Genomic DNA, 18,295 nt, shown 5'->3' with positions numbered 1-18,295 from the left:
CGTTTCTACCGGCGCTTAGCAGCCAGTTTTTTGTTGCACGACCCGCGAACAGAGTAATCTGCGCGTGGCGCGAAAAATTATGGATACTCGTTTGTCTCAAATGCCAGTGAAAACGTTCACAACGGCTCTTATTCATCAGCGCTGCTTTGCTAAAATATGTCCTCTGGTGACAGTGTTCACTTTTATACGTACGTTCACGGCGGTTCACGTATTTGAACCGCCTGGAAACATTCTTAATTCACTGCACGTGCAACCAAAAGACGACAAACGGTATTTTACGAAGCTTCTGTGTTCTTTATTTCAGTCGAAATTTCGGTCGTTGGAAGGGGAGAATTTGCGCAGGCGGAGTGGCGCTCGCCGTCACCCAAAAAGCATACATATCAGGGCGAGGTAGAAGGCGAAGTAGCCGATGACAATTTTGAAAATTAAGGGAATACCCTTAACTCCGCAGCTCTGCAATATGGCAAAGACGCTCGCCCTATGAACGACGCCACGAGTCGAAGCTTGCCAATGTGCTGCCACAGTGTTGGCCCTGATTCCCCGCTCACCGAAACCCAGCTTGTGAAGCAGCCAGGTCGCGAATGATGGGGCTGCGCATGCGATCACTGCAGATAACGAGAGAAAGAGGCATGGCGTCAACGAGGTTAGTGTTCTGAAATTGAAACTGTACGTTGGTAGAAATTAATAGGGGTCACTCATACTATATTAAATCAATCTCGAGTGCTTGATGGCACGTCTGTAAATCTCGCAAGGTACGTTTCATGCAAATATATGGTTTAATTGGAGACAAAATTGTGAATAAAAGAGGCTCACAATATTTTCTCCAGTTGAGGTCTTTCATGCATTGCTTAATTAAAATCGTAGGCTGTATTGGTGACATGGACGCTCGAGATTTTCCAGTCACTACCGTGTGCATGAGTCAGAGGGCCACTTTGGGAAACCATGATGCTTCTGGAAATAAATATGTACCTCCGTAGAAGCGTGTAGGCATATCAGAGTTCTAGCGATAGCGTCGATGAAGGTGCCTTTTTCTGTCTTCCTGTATTTATTCACCTAATGAAACTACGCTGCATAAACAAGTCAGAAACATTTATATATATATATATATATATATATATATATATATATATATATATATATATATATATATATATATATATATATATATATATATATATATATATATATATATATATATATATATATAATGCATTAATTAATTTCAAGAAGATGCAATGCAGTTGTCAGCAAGTTAAGAAATAATACACATATGCCGCTTATTCAATCAACTACGACGCGATTTAAAATGCACGGCTTTTTTACAGCTGATTTCTACAAAAAAAGAAAAAAAATATTTGAACAGCTTGTTAACCCAAAGCCCCCAAACAACTAAAAAAACATACATTGCCAATGAAATGTTTCAAATTAGTTAATCATGCATGGAGCTAGCTAAGACAAGTCGTGTGGGCAAAATTATTATAGAAGATAACAAAATAATATGTATCGATATTTGTTTTTCTAAGTGAAACTGGTTAGCAGGCTTTAAATTAAGAATGGCAGTAAGTAAAGACTTGTAGGCGACTACATTTCTGGCAGTGCTGTAATTAACAGATTACTTTCTTTTACTCAACAATGCCTACTGTAATTAAAACACTTCTTTCAGAACCAATCCGAAATGTCAGACATTCTTAAACATTGATTCTATGGACCGGGGTACGTAGAGGTGACACAAAGCCGTCGAAATTATCGGGCGTCTAGAAAGTCGGTCATTGACTGTACACTGTCACTGACTGTACACTGTGACTCTACTGTCAACTCCTCCAGCCTACGACACGGCGTCAAAGACGATTCGTTACGATTCCTCTGTTATTCGAGCCAGCATTTCCGAGACTTTCGTTCGCTTTTCAATAGCATTACAGCTAATTTTCCATTGTAGAAGTACAAATTCCCTGACTTTCCTCTTAGTGTATTCTGACTATTCAGAATCCCTGAGGATTCCCGGTTTTCCCGGTTTTCCCGGTCGGTAGACACCCTGAATTTGCTACATCTCGATGGCTCCCAATTGTGGCGTCACTGGGAATACATTGAAAAAATATAGGCGGCTATGTTTGAACAAAGTCTTGGATCACATATTTGGTCACAAAACAAGATTCGGTTGTAAGTTTTCGAGCGTGAAACAAGTGCCACGCTTCTTATTTTTGCAGTATACCACACTCATCAAACTATTACATTTTTCCCGGATCGCTCAAGTTCTCGACTGAACGAAGTTGTAGTGGTGAACAAATGCTGAAAGAAATTACTGTTTATGACGCCCCTTTAAAAAAAAAGGACCTCTGATTTTTGGAGGATGATTCTCGAATTCCATGGTGTGCTGAGATATGCTGCTGGGACAGCTTTTCTTTACGGCTCAATTGAATTTTATCAAGACATACGTAACAGCAAGGGTGCTGTGACGTATGTACATGCCAAGTAGACTTGGCAATTAGCCTTCACCATCACCATGCGACGAGATTACAGAAACACTGATGTATTTTTTTAAAAGCGAAGCTTTTGTTTGAAAACCAAGCCGCATTTCATGACCGTGCGAGCTTCGTGGCTGTTCTCTCGTCGAATAGGTCAACCAATCACAGTGGAGCCCGCGCGCTGCGCGTTCTCTTGTGTTCTTCACCGCACCACCGGATGGCGCTCGCTTTCGCGGCAGCAGTGGCGCCGGCCGTGCGGGGGACAGACAAAAACATGAACCAAGAAGCTCGCCTTCGCGCATCCGCGGCTGCATGGTAATGAGTAAAGGCTTCCTGCAGATGGAATGGATCCGATTTACGCTACGTACCAGTGGCGTAAATATACGTACATATCCCACATATGCTTCAGGTCTTTAGAGTTCGTTCATTATGGAATACCAACTAGCCCGGTCTCACATCTTGCTCGGGCGCACATCGCGCGTGCGCGCGCATCCCTACAAGTGTAAAGGTGAGTGCACGCGGGCTTAGCGAGTGCGCAAATCGAGTGGCATGTCTGGGCTGAAGACGATGATGGAGCGAATGGGGGTGACCTTGGCGAGGAGGGCACGCCATTCCCTCCGGCCTCCCCTTTGCCACAGCTCCTGCCAACTGCCCCAACCTTCCGAGGGTGACCGCTCCCTCCTTCCTCAGTCTCGTCCCAAACTTCTCCCACCATCCTCCTTTCAGCTCCCACTGCTTCCTCAGTATGATGAGTTATTGGTACCCCTTTCGAAACGGCGCGGTGACACATAGTCACCTAGACTGTTTGAGCTTATCAGTTAATGCGTACATATTTATCAGTCACGCATTTTAGCTACATCTTCTTAATGTTTACTTTGTGCCTTGCAGCCTCTATATTTACGTTGTACAGTTACTTACGCCTGCAACGGATTTTGTCTTAATAATTCTTGTGCGCTTTTCGACGCATTCTTTCCGAACGATCTGCCGGACCATGGCTGCTGGCTGGCTTGGTGCTTTAGCTGTCTGCGAAATAGCTCGGCCGCAGGACAGCACTACCATCTTGACTACGCTTACATATGTACAGGCTGTTGGCTTTGTTTTCTGGCGCAATTACTTAATGATAACACAACTGATACCTAAATATTCGTATTTCTACAAATACACGTCATCTAGAGCTTTATTTAAACAAGCCTCTTTAATTGTCTTGTGCCTACTTTCCTTACCATTAGGCATGTGCAAAACGGCAAACTATTCGAATTTCGCGGGAATGCCACAAAATTTGCATGACCATGATTGCTTTCCGTACGTACATGGGCAGATTTTCGCTGAAGCACAGCAGAGAACGCTTTCGGGCTCAAAAAATGCCAACCCGGCTTCCCGCTTGCGTGAGGCAGCAGTGCTGCTCTCAAATAGGCGGCAAAAAACTAATTCTGTCCACGTAATGGACAACGCCGGTCATAAATACGGCACGTCAAACTTGATCGATGTGGCTGCTACATCCATGCCGTTGACGGGTCGGCCTTTCGCGGCAAATTGTTAACTTGCCGTGCGATTTTTTTATATCTCGGATTTAGTAGTCGGCTTAGCGCTGTCAGGAACGGTAAAACGCACATGCTCGATACTCGTTGGCAGCAAGAATTTCGCGCACGTTCCAAGATAAACATTTTATCAATGCGGTACAACCGAGGTGCAACCGCTGTGGGAACGATGGAGCGCGTTTACTATTTTTGCGTCATATTTGAGAACAGCATTGCTGCGACACGCAAGTGGTGTGCGCGATAGAGCTTTTGTTAGACGTAGCGGGTGAAACGTCGTAACAGGAGTCACATGACAGGTTACATAGATGGAGACACAAAGATGGCGATAACTACAGTAGAATTCATAGCTGTTGCCACAGTAAAAAGTCTATATGACCCGCCGTGGTTGCTCAGTGGCTATGGTGTTGGGCTGCTGAGCACGAGGTCGCGGGAGACGAATCCCGGTCACGGCGGCCGCATTTCGATGGAGGCGAAATGCTAAAACACCCGTGTACTTAGATTTAGGCGCACGTTAAAGAATCCCAGGTGGTCGAAATTTCCGGAGTCTTCCACCACGGCGTGCCTCATAATCAGAAAGTGGTTTTGGCACTTAAACCCCATAATTTAATTTTTTTTAGAAGTCTATATGACAGAGGAACAAGGCCTATCTGAGGATAACTCGCTACAGCAGGCATCACTTCTTCGATATTTCCTGCCCTCTTACCTAAGTGACACATGTGCACATTTATGGAAACTCGGCTAAAGAAAGGAAAAAAATGATTCGAAAGCTCCATTGATTCATCTGAATGCGTCGTGCATCCTGTTGAGAGTCTAGATACCTGGCGTTGCCATCAAGATGTAAGAGGAAGCTTTAACTCGGAGTCAAGTCCGATTTTCCTTTCCAAATACGTGCATAACGCAGAAATTCCCACTTGAGAGCTGCTGACATGATCGGAATCCAGTCGTTGAATTTTAGAGTGATAATTTCTAGCAACTGTAGTAAGACAAATTTTGATTACGAACACCAAATATTTTACACAAATAGAAAAATTTCGCAAAATTTTAAGGAAAGGTATAAAGCACGAAGTTTACAAACCCGTAACATTGCATCAAAATCAGATATCAGTTTTGTAAATGCGTCTGTTACAGCATCTCAAGTAAACAAATTTGATTTATATCAGTTTACCTAAAGTATTACAAGGTTAACAAGGATTTCGCTAATGTCCCACACGGAAATTAGTCAACAATATTTGACACGTCAATTTCGTTAGCTTTAATTGATTATTTGCCACATTTTATATAATTGGATATTGTTTTTATTTCGGAATTACAGGTTAACAACTTGGTTCTTGAGTTCTTTTATCCCAGTTCTGTAATATTCTATCTTATCGCAATGAAAAAAATTACAACAAAAACCAAAATCAGCTTTGTTAGGTTCCTATATTTTAACGCTTTGTTTGAAATCCAACAAACCTCATGAGAATCAGTCGTGTCGATGCTGAGAAAGATAGTTTGTGCGGTAACATTATATATATATATATATATATATATATATATATATATATATATATATATATATATATATATATACCATGAGAAGCCAACAAAAAAGACACCAAGGAAAACATTGGGGAAATGACTTGTACTTAACAGCTGAATTCAAGAAATTATAAATTAATAGCAGTGGAAGTGGGTAAAAAACAACTTGCCGCAGGTGGCCAACCATCCCACGTCTTTGCATTACGCGTGTGATACTCTAACCAAATGAGCTACCGCGGCGCGGTTTCCCCATCCACTTTCTCTGATATTTATGTGTTACTACTAGAACTAACGTTGGGAGTGTTAGCCAGCGCCACTGCTCACAAACCTTGGACAAGAAAGGACATGTTCCCCTATGACAAAAGCCGTATGGAATACCTGAATGTACTTGAATACGTATCTCTAAATGCACCACTCACCCCAATTATTCCCTCAACAAGCATGGTACATCGCCTTCACCTTCCATGGTTGCGCAGTGGCTTGCGCGTTTCGTTGCATTTAATCCCGGCCGCAGGAGATTCATTTCGTTGGAAATGCAATAACGCCCGTGTACCGTGCATTGGGTGCATGTGAAAGCGCCCCAGGTGGTCAAAATTATTCCTGAGCCTCCCACTACGGCGTGCCTCATAATCGTGTTGTGGGCTTGGCACGTAAAATCTAATAATTCAAGTAACATCGCCTACATCCTCGTGAGTGACACCACTGCATCAACCACTACACTGTTTATTCGTGTGATTTGATGTTTTGATTTCTGCGTAGCTTGTCTGTCGTTTAGGGAACGAACATCGAAATTCTATGAAATCGCTGTAGTTACATTTGTAAAAAATAAACATAAAAATTGCCTGAAATTATACATTGCACCGGATAAAATTTGTACAATTGAGCGGATTGCATTAAGTTGTGTAACCTTTAAATATGTGCTTCATGAAAACTTCGCTTCAGATCACTTTGCAAGTCCGCATATATCTGCACATATTTGTATCTCGATTTATGTTTCTTTGTTGTACGTTTTCAATATTTCTATTTGAAACATGTTATGCGCTCCCGCCATACGCGGTACCCTTGAAACACAAAAGCCTCGCTTGGTCACAGCTATGCGTAGAACACTGAGAACATTTGGCTTAATAATTTACTGGTCAGCCTTTTCTTGCACTAACCGTGGTCGACTACACAAGAGAATACATAAAACAAAATATATCTTACCAAGCGCCAATATCAAAATAAATAGCGCATCCGGCGGATCGCTGAAAAAGAAAAAGAGAAAGAGAAAAGAAAAGCAATACATTTTCCTCCTTTTCAAGATCTTGTTAATTACACGCACCTAATAAGTGGCACTAACTAAAAGATCTGGTGTCGACTGTCACCTCGCCAAGACAACCGTGTGACCATGACAGCCAGGCAAGACGCGCGAACGAGGCTTTAAGAGCTCTGTTCAAAAATAAACTTCCTTTGTTTTTGAAGTTTCCAGCTTCTATTATTGACAAACCACTAGCGGTAATCTCGTGAATCACTCTGCCTATGACGAACGTTTCTGAATTTCCGAAGTTCTATACTGCCGGTAATATTGCTACGGACCAGCATCAACGATGAGAAATGGGCCAATTGGGCCTGCGATTGACGGCGACAATTTTCGAGCTAATGTGAGCTGTTGCCTTTTATAATTGATAATAGTTCGTATCTTTTACGTATAATGTCTATGACCTGCATCTTTCCACGTAACATCTTGGCGGAAGTAGCGTTATCTGTGCTCGTCACGGAGCTACTCAGCGGACACTACCTAGTTTCTTCCAAAATGACTGCAGTCACAGGATCAGTTTCCGCGCTGGCGACGACATTTTCCACCGAAACATCCATTACTCTCGGTGCTTCCTGCGGTCCTCGCGCCTTCCCAGGGGTTCAAGGTGAGGACGAGGCCTTGCTATGCAACCTGCACAAATGCATGAACACCAACAACAGGTGGATCATATTATGTTCGCAAATGTAATATTTACCCTTGAGGTGCCTCACCTCAAGTCTGCTTCAATACAACCGAAGATTAACTCACTATTTCGGAAACTGAATGAAAAGTTATATAACTTCTTCAGCGAGTGTAACGGCTAACGGCACGCTGTTTACGCGTGCTTTATGCAACCGCGCTCGGATGTAATTTGAGCCTTACGCTACACATAAGTCATATTGTATGACGCCCACATCGCTGAGACAATGTTGCCGATATGCTGAGAGCTATCGCCGGTGATGCACTCAACCTGCTTGTCTAACATGTATCGACAGTTCACGCAGTTATCTAAGAATGGCCCCGCTTGGCACGTCATAAAGCCGATGTATCCTTGAAGTTCATATATTTACGTAATAAACAGTGACGTCTCTTGGTGGCAACGTTCCCAGTCTTTACACCACCTGCATTTTGAAACAGAATTCGCGACAACATTATGGCTTTATGATGCAAGTGTTGCCACGAGAGGTGCTGCTACCCGGGCCTAGCACTTTCAGGAATACCAAGTATCGTCGAATGAAGCATCTGGTTCAACGTATACCCTTTACTTAACCTTCTGAGCTTTACACGGGTGCCATCGATTGTGCCGTGTCCGTTGTCTGGGGACGCTGAATTTGTCTGCCGAATTTTTCATTATGTCGCAATATTGCCCCTGATTTCCGCATGATTTCAGATGTCTGTTCTATTTACCGTGACCCATTTAATATGCCACCGGCTGATTACAGAGGTAATAAAGCAGCAATTTGACAGGATGAAAACAAAGAAAAGAAAAAAACAAAACATCCTACACTTCATGGGTGCCTCTGGCACAGGGCTTACATATGTTGTGCGTCGGTTATGTGTGCCTTAACCGGCTTACGAAACGGACGTGAAAGAGACCCCTTACCTCTTATCTTCTACTGGTCTTCACTTCAGCTGCTGTCAAACTGCCGCGGACGACTTACACCGTTAAAACACCGCCTTAACAACAGCCGACAACCTCTATCAATTCGACATGATGCTGCTGGGTCTATTCAGTTCAGCCACCAAAATCGAGCGCATTACGGGCACTTCGTCAAGGTTTCAAATGGTTCACGTGTCTGTGCCACTTTTACAACGTTAAAAGCCTCTCCCTAAACTTTAAAACGCGCACTTTTTATTGAGCTGATTGGCAAGTCAACCCAAATGCAACTTTGTCCGTCACTAGATGACCATGTTGGATCGTCTTGTTGACGCTAACGAGATGAAATGTTACCCAGGAAGTATCCGTGCTGTCATAAACTTTTATGTTCCGCACTGCACCAAAGATGTACGAGGTTCATCAGGCTTTGCTCGTAGTTACGCTGCTTCGCCAGAAATTTGATGGTTGTGGCATCGCCGCGAAATATATTTCTCGTGGAACGATGTGCATTTTACGTGCGACGCATGAGAAGCCTTCGTGTTCTCTCTCGTAATCAGCCTTCTCAGAACGCCCACGAACTGGTATGTAGCCCATTTCGATCCTTGCACCATCCGAATTTCGTACCGATACCACCCTGCCACGGCACAGGCGCACACTAGCCTAATACCAGCTTGGCAATGATTGTGTTATCGCTTATGCAGTCTGCCTCCTCTCAAAACTCCGACCCCACATGGCCCATCAGTGAGTGCAAATTTCTGACTCTAGCTTTAGCCTTTGCCAACTTTTGCCTCTACGGATACCACCATACCTTTCCGGTCGTTACTGAATATCACGCGCTCTGCCCGTACCGCCATCGCACTGGCCGGCCACGCAAGCTACTTAGCTCGTAGTCTCCTGACTAGATATCAAGTCAGAAAACGGCGTCTCTGCGATTTCTGGCTCTGTGGACACCGGCTCGTGCTCCTGTAGTCAAACTCCCCTCGTGTGGATCGTTTGGAAAACTTCTTTCCTGCAACACAGGCATCTGCCGCGTGCTGCGCTATTTGCGCCAGTGACATCAATTTTACTTCGGCCTCCTTTCCACGAGCCCGAGTGGTCCCCAAGATTGACACGCTCAATGCCTACAATTCTGATTCGCCTTTAGCTTCTCCTCGATGCCGGTTTTCTTGGTAGGATTACTTCTACTAAACACAAAAATTGAGGCAGAAGAGGCCAGCAGTCTCTGCGAAGACAACGACAAAATGAAGCTGACGTAGGCTATCCGTTTTAGACAGTGCTGCAGATGCGTTTCTAACTATATTTGTATATAGCGTCTCGTCTGTGTCTTTTCAGATAACAATAATTTCCTGGCATTAGTTACGGCTGTGAAAAAAAGTCACGTTTGAGTTAGTGTCCCATATCCTGGACATAAGTGGCGGGGTTTGAAAGGCAAACCTGGAGATTGTCAGGGACCGTTATATTAAGCACACAGAGCTAGATCAACGACAACGCTGCAAGAAATATGGGCATTTAAGCCGAAAGCGGACAACCTCGGTAGTCAAGGTACTGCTGCATACCGACATTTTACGGACGCATACATATTCTGTGCAGGTTGAGCATGACAAAAGGGGGGGGGGGGGGCTGAAGTGAACTGGCTGCTGTCAACAGGTTTTAAAGGTACGAAGACAAACTGGGATTTTTTTGAAGAGATAGCAGAGAGCATGACATTTCTAAAAGATACGACCACCGGTGACACGCTCCAGAATCTCAGCGCACGCGAATTGTCACATTTCACTCGCATCTGAGTTTTAAGAAAAAGGCCGCAATATATGTGCGTGTCGTCGTGTTCCGCGAAAGATCGCTATAAATACTCAGCCGGAGCCGTAGTTGTACAACCTTAAGGTTGCACACACGCGCCTTCTGTGTTGCTGCTACCACCTTGTCACGTGAGGCATCCTGACTGTTACTCCCGCCCATAAGCTCATAAGTATAGCAATTGGGCACTAAGTGCGTCATGCGCTCTAGTTGCCAAACTGTCAGCCTATTAACAAGAATCCTTAGCTTATTGCCTTCTGGGTACTCTAATTTAGCCTTGTCCTGATTGCAATAGGGGCACGAAACAAGGAAGTTCAGGCGCACAAAATCTACCGGTTAATCCATAATTTGAAAGGAGCGGTTGCTTCGGTTACATTAGTTTTCTACTACTGCAATTCATAACACAGCGTCAATTCCTCTATTCAAACATGACTCAATAACTATTCATTTCGAAAGGCTCTGAATGATATAGCTAAGCACACTGTAGTCTCGTGTTATTGGAGGTGGTGGGTTAGCCATGGCAGTTTTATATTTCAAGGTTTAAATTCGTGTAACTTTAACAAAATGTGAAAGGATAAACAAATAACATGCATACTTCCGAATCCAACTCCAATTTAAAGTTTTTGGATAAAAAGCCGCAATTTCGCCCGAAAGGCGAAGCACCGATTGTGATAGTAAATTAGTAGATAGCTATGCGGGGAGTAAGGATAGTAGCCTTATCTGCCGTATAAATTTGTAAAAATTCGCTTACTAACTAAATTAACAATGATACATTGTGTAAGCTCGACTGAACGAGGACGTAGAAAGAAACAGACACACAGAGACAGTGTTGTCTCTGTGTGTTTCTTTCTGCGTCCTCGTTCTGTCACGCTTATTCAATCACGGGTTTAAGCCAACTAGCCCGCCAACGTTTTTCAACTGAATTAACAAGCACGGTGTCAGGCGCCCAGAGGAAAACATGAACACATCTCGCAACATGAGCTCGGAAACTTGCTGTCAAGGAATCGCGGTAGCAGCAGCGAGCGAATTGACGTTCGTGCAACTCTCGCTTCAACGCGAACGAAACGTCGAAGGCACAGCGAATACAAAACTACCGGCACTACACGCACCCTGCAAATATCGCAGATCGCTTTCAAGATACAGCGCCCGCACAGCCACGCCGTAAGCAGCAGCTCCCGGAGAAGAATGAACCCAACCCCCTGCCCCCGCCCTTAAGGGCCTCACCCCCGTGCCTCGCGCGCGAGAGCAGAGGGCGTGCTTCAGGCCCGCCTTCCTCGCTCGCAAACGCGAGATTGACCGCTTTTGAAGGCTCGCTTCGGCGTGCGGCGCCGATTTTATCGCCCTCGAACTCCATACGGAACCTCACGGCGACGACGATGGCGACGTCGACGGCAGAAATGCGCCTGCAGTGTCCATAAAATTGCTATTGGAATAAAATAACAATTTCATTTCCTATTGGTTAAATGGTGGTTTCGTTCGGACAGTTCTGGGCGTTTTATACATGAATTCAAGGAAAGGGACCAGTCCAGCTCGGAACGGACCACTGCTTGTTTAAAGCGCTAGTAACCAGTGCGCAACGGCAGCCTATCAAATGACGAAGCATCTCACACTGGTAGTACTGACCAGGAAGGCGCAGCTCAGGTAGACGTCCCGACCACGAGCCACTGCCTGCTCCGATGACCACGGCAAGGGCTTTGTAGACGGGGGTTGTATCTGAGGCGCTTCCTGGTTGCCTTGGTAGAGTCGAGAGCTGTTTAGACGAATTGTTGACTATAATTAAATACAATCTTCATTTGTCATAACGAAGTGTTCAAAAACATAAATGTACAAATTAGGGACTTTTGGCGCAGCATTGTCAGGAATGAAATAGCGCAGTACAAAGGATGGAGAACAAGACGAAATAACACGATAGCTAATTCGCGACTAAGCTTACCTCGGGGAAATCTTCCCTTGATTAAAAAGTTAAGCGCGCGAACATCAATCTTTTTTGCACAGATTTTATTTCTCTGCACATGCTGATTTTTTTTGCACACGCTGGAACGATTAAGGAAATTTGGAAGTTTCGCACTAAAGACGAAGCATTGACAGCAATAGCAAAGTTTAGCGTGTGCTAGAACTCCTAGCACTCGTTGGTGCGATGCATCACGCAAGCCAACTCTTGCTTGGCAGAAAGAACTGCATCCTGTCAGCTACCAGGTGCCTTACAACCCTCACCACGTTCGCATGATTAAGCGCGCCGCCAATGGCGTTGCAGGCGTCTCTTCTGAATGGCGTATGGAACAGGGCCAACAGGAAACCATCGGTGCTGTTGTCCACCTAGTGAAATTTGATGTAAAGCTAGCTTGACGTTTACTGTCCATTACACTCAGACCAGCGCGTACATATGGGAGCTCACCAGGAACGCTAGTTAGCGTATAGTACGCCTGCGCACAGCGGTCCGGCCAGCAGTGGAAGGAACTCCACCATCGAGCCGATTGAGCCTACCGTTGACGATGCGTCAATCTCGCTTCGTCATTTTTACAGCAAAAAAAAAAAAAAACATCTAAACATATGTGGAGACCTTCTAACCTCCCGCGAGCGAGCGGCTCATGCGCCGTCGATGGCGGAAAAGCATGGTGGTGCTCCCAACGGCAACCACGCGAATGCCCTTCCAGCCCACATAAAGTACTATTGCAGTAAAAGTACGCAGGTCAAATGCAGTGCTGGACTATGACACGAAGCTTGTTTAAGTTAGCGAGGTAGCAGCAGTAGCGGTGTACACAAGCAGTTTGGATGCCTATAGCTGTTAGCTGTCTACATCGCCGATGACGAAGGCAATAATGATACTTGCCGAGGGCGCAATGCTTATTATAGGTGTATGCAAATAGCACGACACATATGTAAATACATTTAGGGTTAATATCTTTCGTGTCACAGTGGCCGTTTTGTTTCCATTTTCTGGGACTGGCCTAGAATGAGCATGTAAAGTTTGGTCCACACCCAGCTATACATACCTATATTACCGAAGTTCTTCGCCACTCGCCGTGCAAAATCCCAAGTGTTCCAAACTGCATACTATGTCAGTAGGCCAGGCAGCAGCAAGTTGTCTACTGAGTCACATACCTAGTGCAACTGGTTAATTGCCTACTTATATCCACAAACATCTCCGGCGAAGAAACTGAGGCGAACGCCAAATCACGGTGATCATGGCAAAGAAAGCGGCCCCTTAACACCGGGCTAAGGTCGATATATAGGCTACCGAATATGGTATCGGTGGGAGCGTGCGGCCGATGACGGTTCTCACACAAAAAAATCTACTTGTGTGAGAAAAGTGGTGCCCGAAATGGTTGGTCAAAAAAGTTGCTCAGAGGCGGAAAACCGAGACAGTTTTAAAGCAATTATCATTATTTGTGAACTTCGCCGAGTTTGCGGTATATCTCTATCTGTCTAGAACTGTGTCCGCGCCTGACCTGTTTCCCGCCACCTTGTGTCATTGGTTGTGTATGGTGAAATAAGTAGATCATCGGGCTGCTATGCTCAGGGACAGGATTCAATACCAACTGGCGGACCAGCTTGTGTCACCGTGCGTGCAACGCTAGGTATCTGCCGCTCTGCAGTGAACCTGTTTGACGCCAACTTGGGAAACTGACTATGAGTGACTTGGCACGTGCCGCATTTTAAACAACACATTTTACGCCGACTTGGGTCACATCGTATGTGCCTCTCTTTAATGAAACTGGGCGCTATGACGTAAAGCTATTCCACACTTTTCTATTCCAATTCTGCAATCAGCTTCCGCAATTGGTCAAAAATGTTTTTGAACCACCCCCACTTCACCTGCCCGTCATGCGACGTCACAAAAAACGTGGTAGCTCCCTATATGATCTGACGTGTACGCACTGATTATACATCATTGGACCGAAGAAAAAGAAAAGCAGTTATTTCTGATTCGACGCCTTTTAGCCATTAACCCTCGGCTATTGGTCAAAAGTGTTCGGGCTGCACCCTCTCCACCTGCCTGTCACGCGACGTCACAAAATCGCGAAACCTAACCGCGTCTAAGGGACGTGTACGCGTTAAAGGTGTATTAATATGCCGAACAAAACCGAATTCTTTTCTGAATAGCCGTAGGCTGCCCCATTCCGAAAGGAATAAAAGTGGCTGCCGCCGATCGCTCAGGCACTGGTTACTCGCACCTGCCGGAGAGCATGGGCTTATTTGCGTACAATAAACCTTTTTACGTGGCCGTGTAACGTTTTAAAGCACTTTCGGTACGTTTACAACCTCGCTGTGCCGCCTCTTCATTGCTGAGGATCCGTATGAGTGACATTATTAATCTCCTGTTTGTTGCGTGCCGCCGCGATTTTCGACCAGCCAGCTCAAGCCAAGTAAAGGGAAGTGGACCAATCGCAGACGCCGGCATCATCCTTTTCATCTGGTTATCGATTTCCAGTGCATTGGCTCGGCCACATTCAATTCCTCTCCACTTAAGCGTGCTCCTAGCCTCCTGTCAGCAAATTAGATAAGACAAGCCGCTCACTGTAGGCAATGTTATCCGTTTTTAAAGCAAACAAAAGCGTCTTCCTATAAACGAGGAGAGCGTTCGATTGGCCTGTTCAGACAACCCTGCAGGTCAGCGCTCGATGCTTGGGTCGGCGGTTACGCTAATTTGACGTCAGGAGATTGGAATAAAAACATATTGGAATAGGCTTGCGGTATAGGGCCCTCTCTCTGGGTAACTTGGGTGACTGGCTGTGTGCCACTAGGTGTATGCCACTTCTCAATGACATCGAAAAAGAAAACGCATCAGAAACTTTACCGGAGTTGTCTAATTATTTCAGCTCGAAATTTCGAAATTTCAGTTGGCGCGCATCCAAATTTCAAGTTTGCCCACTCCCAAATTTTAAGTTATCCAATTCCAAGAATTAAGTTTGGCAACCCCCGTATTGATGTTAACCCAACCCCAGATTTCAACTTGGCCTACCTCCAAATTTAAGTTGGCCCACCACAAAGTTAAGTTGGCCCACCCCAAGATTTGAGCTTGGCCTATCCCTAAATTTAAACTGGCCCATATACAAATTTTAAGTTGGCCCACCCGAAATATAGTATGGTCCTCATCAAAACTTAAGTTGGCCCAACTCGTAATTTATGTTGGCCCGCCCACAAATTTCACTTCGCCCACACCACAATTTAAGTTAGCCCGCCTGCAAATTTCAAGGTAGCCCACCCCTAATTTTAAATTGGCCCTCCTCCAAAGTTCAAGTTAGTCTACCCGCAAACTCAAGCTACACCACTCCGAAATTTCCTTTGGCCCACTCCTACTATAAGCTTCCCCATGCACATTCTAAGGAGCCCTATATGTCTCTATGCGTATTCTTTTATTATTTGTTTTTGGTTGTAGTTGTTCCTTGTTGCTTATAAAGCTTTACACTACTTTACACTACTTTACATTTATACTATCACAACAATGAAATGACTTTGCAAATCACGCATTTTCGAGCAGATACAAAGGGTTACACTTTTTCTTTGACGGAGTTGCGGTACTCGTCAAAGAATGCTTACGGATTAAAACCCCTTGATAATTTTTAAGCGAAGCGTTCTGTGCATTTTCCTTCGACTTTCCCACTGCTGCTGCTGCTGCTGCTGCTATCCGGCACACTGCGTCGAGGGCGGGGTGGGGTGTGTCTGGGCGGGGGGGGGGGGGGGGGGGTTCAGAGCATGTATATGCACGGAAGGAGCGTGGCAGAGAAGAAAAGAGACGCGAAGAACTAGTTTAGACCAAACCGAGTTTAATGTGCAAATACGTTCCGGACCTCTCAGGTCGTCGCCACATTAGATTCTTGACAGCTGTAATAATCCGTGACCCCCCGCAAGCCCTTACCTTTCTATAAACATGTAAGTCCAGAGGGAAGCTAGATAGAATGGAAGTGAGGAGTGGGAAGCTGAGAGTGGGAACCGATGCAGTCGCGACACGAGTGAATAACAGCCTTGCCAAGCTTTGCTTGTAGTTTCCATACAAATACGGGGGGGGGGGGGGGGGAGGTGACGTGAGAAGGTAAGGAAACGCGGGATAAGTCGAAGTTCAAGGTATGGCATGATGCGTTTCTGCTATTTCTGAAAAGTAAAACCACGCAAATATGTCCAGCAGACAACTTGCGCAAGGTGTGCAGTACCAGAGCCGCAATAATTAAAGCGCACCGCAGGGTCCAGGCGACACAACAGAAGCGGTCGCACGTCAAATCAACACTTCTGTGCCCGCCGCGATAGCTTTGCGTCTATGGCATTGGTCGAGATAGCGGGTATGATCCCGACCATGGCAGCCACATTTCGACGGGAGCGAAACAGAAAACGCTAGCGCACTTTGATATAGGGACACGTTAAAGAAAACCACGGTGCCAAAATTAATCAGCAGTGCGTCAATACGGCCTGCCTCATAATCCTATTGTGGTTTTGGCGCATACAGCCCCATAATCCAATTCAAGTTGAATGCTTCTGCTACGATGCGCGGTGCCATGTGAGGCAAAGACTATGCTCAACCCTTTCAGAGGTTATGAAATATGGCGCAGAACAACGCTTCAAGCAAACACTTCTCCCTTTGTGTTTTGTGTACTACGCAGACAAGCAGCAGTGGTGCACGCAAAGTAACGTTTAACATCAACTCACCACTCTTCTGACGGACAAAACGATGAATACATTAAACATTCGCCGTCAACAGCACCGCTAATAATCGTCAATCAACGCAAACAGCACAGAAAGCTTCGCTTACATCGATTCCCACCGTGCGATCTGCGTAATTTATTCATTTCTTATTTATTTATTTTTTGCCGTGCGGGTTGGAATCGAAGCCGTGTTTTCGATAATCAGACAATTTTCACTGTATATATATTCGGACACGTGCCACGTGCGGACTTCACGGTAACACCGCTTAAGAGCGCAGCGTGTCCAGACGAATGCCTGAGGGAGTAGCCCATTTGAGTACACGCCTCAGATATGACGCATTTTAGCAGTGACGATACTGTACGTCGCTACATTTCTCAATGCCAAGATCTCTGTACAGCTCTCAACCAGTTAGATAGAAAACCGTTCACCTTGAACAAGATCTTGGGACCACGGCCTCGCATATCGCAGCTACAAAAGGCCACAAAAGCGCTGCTGCGATATATGAAAGCTACAGGATTGAGTCAGCGTCTGTGATCCGGACTGAGCGACTGAATGACATCCCCAGTGGACTTTCTCTTTTTCGTTTAATCTTTCCGTCCCCTTTTCCCTTTCCCCAGTGTAGGGTAGCCAACCGGGCTCAGCCCTGGCTAACCTCCCTACCTTTCATTTATCATTTGCTCTCTCTCTCTCTCTCTCCAATACCAATCGCATCAACATCAACATTTATCGTAAGGTTCGTGGGGCCAGAATTTGTGTATACCGTGATTCTTATATTTCACGGCATTAGGGAACAGACTCTTGAGAACGTGTCGTTGTTGCTCAACAGCCCCTCGACGCATTCCTCAACGCTTTTCCTGATTTCGTACCGTGAAACACCGCTATAATTGTAACGCGATCATAACTGACGTCTGTTAAGTTCAAACCGCCTGCTCTGGGTTGGTCCTCACTGCAAGTCGCTCATTTCTTCAGCGCTTGGTGCCTGCGGCCATTAGGCCTGCCGGGCTAGACCTCCCGCGAGCCGCGTTTCCGTCCCGCCCTACTAGATTTAGCACTTACAAATTAAATGCTGGACAACGTTCGGACCCTGTTCAGTGCTTTCACAATCCTGGCGTCAATTATGCTAAGCTTTTTCGTCGTATTCCTTAAAATTGCGTTCATTTCCGTAAAACTGGCGCTTCAGTGGTACTTAGCAGCAATATGTGACATTAAACGCAGTTAATGTTTCCCTTCAGAGTCATTTTGGGCTCTTTCAAGGGCAATCGATGCGCGAGACTACAATAGGACCTACGTAAGCATTGTTCTTTACTGCAGCCATATTTGACTCTTTGTTGTTTCTGTGCTTCACCGTGGTGACCACGACAGAGGGCATGAATGGGGCTGCTGCATGCAAACAAGATGATCTGAAATAAGTAGCATTCCACTTACCGGCCTACCCGCCGGAGTCGAGGCGCTTGCGCGCTGGCCGCGAGAT

The 18,295-nt window shown here is 45.4% G+C and overlaps 1 long non-coding RNA gene across 1 annotated transcript; it reads right to left on the bottom strand.

Annotated features, from left to right (window-relative positions):
- Positions 1-279: 279 nt before the first annotated feature.
- LOC129384830 (uncharacterized) lies at positions 280-18,295 on the bottom strand. Its single transcript, XR_008612463.1, has 5 exons — positions 18,250-18,295; positions 11,809-11,935; positions 7,296-7,445; positions 6,722-6,762; positions 280-605 (listed from the first exon to the last, which is right to left on the bottom strand). It is a non-coding gene; the product is annotated as an uncharacterized lncRNA (long non-coding RNA).

This window comes from Dermacentor andersoni, chromosome 5, assembly GCF_023375885.2.
Source record: "Dermacentor andersoni chromosome 5, qqDerAnde1_hic_scaffold, whole genome shotgun sequence".
In the NCBI taxonomy this organism is placed as follows: domain Eukaryota; kingdom Metazoa; phylum Arthropoda; class Arachnida; order Ixodida; family Ixodidae; genus Dermacentor; species Dermacentor andersoni.
The sequence above is the reverse complement of the archived record's forward strand: the minus strand, read 5'-3'. Positions and strand labels throughout refer to the sequence as shown.